This window comes from Lotus japonicus, chromosome 1 (genome assembly GCF_012489685.1).
Source record: "Lotus japonicus ecotype B-129 chromosome 1, LjGifu_v1.2".
In the NCBI taxonomy this organism is placed as follows: Eukaryota; Viridiplantae; Streptophyta; class Magnoliopsida; order Fabales; family Fabaceae; genus Lotus; species Lotus japonicus.
In genome coordinates, this window is record NC_080041.1 from 61,832,307 (window position 1) to 61,835,373 (window position 3,067).

The following is a 3,067-nucleotide window of genomic DNA, read 5'->3' on the forward strand; positions in this document are numbered from 1 at the left end:
ATTCCATAGATAGTATCAAGCAATTTTCAAATGATTCGAAACTGTTACAGCAGCAGCAACGAAGGTTGCAGAGAGAATCGTAAACGCATGCAGCGAAACCAAATCAGAGAACAGAAAATGCTGAAATTGAAGGAACGATTGACGAAGAAAGAGGGTTGAAGAAGAATGAACCTGTTGGATTTCAGTGTCAGAAATCACCAAGAAGCAATTGATTATCACAATCAATGCTATGTTAGAAACAATCAATTTGTAAGAGAAGAAAGAAAGTCAAGAAATCACATTCAGATCAGAGGAAGAATGATTTGGAGGGAAAAACTTTTATTGAATTGCACTAACTCACATAGTGTTGACTCTGAGTATTTATTACTCAGTCTGAGGACTTAAGTCCACTAACATCAGATCCTAGGGACCAAACTATAAAAGAAACATATATTTCTGAATTACAATTAACTCCAATACTCCCTCCTAATTCAGAATACTATCAAGTGACATAATGTTGAGCTTCTTGCACAGCAAAGAAAACCTCTCAGCCTTCAGAGGCTTAGTGAATAAATCTGCATGCTGATCTTCAGTTGGACAATGCACAAGCATCAGCTTCTCCTTAGACACTTGGTCTCTCAGAAAATGAAACCTGGTTTCAATATGTTTGCTACATCCTTGTGCTACCGGATGCTTGGCCAAGTCAATCGCTGACTTATTATCAATCGGAAGCTTCATTGTGCTAGATGTCTTCAGTCCAATCTCTTCTAGCAACATGCTAAGCCACACAGCCTGACAAGCTCCATAAGAAGCTACAACATACTCAGCATCACATGAAGATAATGCTACAATCGGCTGCTTCTTTGAGCACCAAGAAATTGGTGCATCTCCATACAAAAACACATATCCAGTAGTGCTTTTCCTATCATCCTTATCTCCACACCAGTCTGAATCAACATATCCAATTACATCATTCCTCTCATTATAAGCTTTGCCAGGAAACAAGATTCCATGATCAACTGTTCCCTTTATGTATCTGAGAATTCTCTTTGCAGCTAAGAAGTGTGTCTCCTTAGGATTTTCCATAAACCTACTCACCAATCCCACACCATAACTGATCTCAGGCCTACTGCAACAGAAATATCTCAGTGAACCAACAATCTGCTTAAACAGAGTAGAATTCACTGCTTTTCCAGTATCAGACTTAGTGAGAATCAGTCCACAATCCACTGGTGTAGCTGCTGGATTACAATCAGCAAGATTGAATCTCTTCAACACTTCAGTAGCATATTTCTTCTGACTCATAAACACACCTTTCTCAGTCTTCAGAAACTCAATTCCTAGAAAATAGGATAACTCTCCCATGTCACTCATCTCAAACTCTTTTTCCATCTTATCTTTAAACTTGTGTACCTCAGCCTCATCACTCCTAGTCACAAGCAAATCATCAACATACAAGCATACAATAAGAATACCTGAACTCTTAGACTTGATCACATACACACCATGCTCAGTTGTGCATTTTATGAACCCCATCTGATTCAAGAATGAATCAATCCTCTTATTCCAAGCCCGAGGAGCTTGCTTAAGGCCATACAAAGCCTTATGCAACTTGTACACCATATGCTCACTGCCCTGAACCTCAAAGCCAGGTGGCTGATGTATGTAAACTTCTTCATCCAAAGGACCATTCAAGAAAGCTGATTTTACATCCAGCTGATGTAACTTCCAACCCTTCAAGCTAGCAGCTCCAACCACCAACCTAACAGTTTCCATTCTTGCTACAGGAGCAAAAACCTCAGTATAGTCCAAACCCTCTTTCTGTTGAAAACCTCTAGCTACAAGTCTGGCTTTGTACCTAGACACTGAACCATCAGGCTTTAGCTTGGTCTTATAAACCCATTTCACTGAAATCGGCTTCTTCTTCTCAGGCAGTTCCACCAAACTCCAAGTTTTATTTTTATCAATGGAATTCAGCTCCTCTCTCATAGCAGTAATCCAGTTCTCATGCTTGAATGCTTCTTCAACACTTACTGGCTCAGTCTCAGCGTAAAGTGCCAAATGCACCAAGTCACCATCTCCAGTAACTGCATTGTCTGGGAAAAGAACATAGTCATTAAGCCTAGCTGGAGGTTGTCTCACTCTAGAAGACCTCTGAATTCCTTGTTGAGTAGTTACTGCCATCCCTTGATCTTCATTAGAGACTATCTCAGTCTCAAGCAAGGGATTCAACTCAGAAAAATTAAAACTTGTTCTAGTATTAGGCAAGCTAGTGCCAGCTGACTGACCCTGTTGCCAATCCCAACCAGATTCCTCATCTATGACAACATCTCTACTAACAATTATGGCATTGGTAGTAGGATTAAGAAGCCTATAAGCACCTGTAGAATGGAAGCCAACTAACAAGAGCTTCTCACTCTTATCATCAAGTTTCTTCCTTCTCTAATCAGGTATATGTCTGAAACATAATGAACCAAAAACCCTTAAATGTCTCACACTAGGTTTAAGTCCTGTCCAGGCTTCTTCAGGAGTAAGAGACTTCAGCTTCTGAGTAGGACATCTATTTATGATGTATGTGGCTGTAGACACAGCTTCTCCCCACAGATGAGCTGGCAAGTTCTTACTCTTAAGCATGCTTCTCACCATGTTTGCAATAGTCCTATTTCTCCTCTCAGCCACACCATTGTGCTGAGGAGTATATGACGCTATTACTTCATGAAAGATGCCCTCTTCTTCACAATAACTCTTCATTTCATTTGAAACATACTCTCCACCTCCATCAGTTCTCAGAGTCTTCACTTTTCTTCCACTTTGCTTTTCAACCAGAGCCTTGAACTTCTTAAAAGTTCCAAACACCTCTGATTTCTTACTGAGAAGATATGTCCACATTCTTCTAGTATGATCATCAATAAATGACACAAAATACCTATTGCCTCCTGTAGAAGCAACCTCAAAGGGACCACAAACATCTGAAAAGATCACATCAAGAGCTCCCTTTGACACCACTGGCATTGTATCACCAAATGAGTTCCTAGGTTGCTTACTGAGCAAACAACCTTCACAAAGCTGTCTTGGAGACTTGATCATT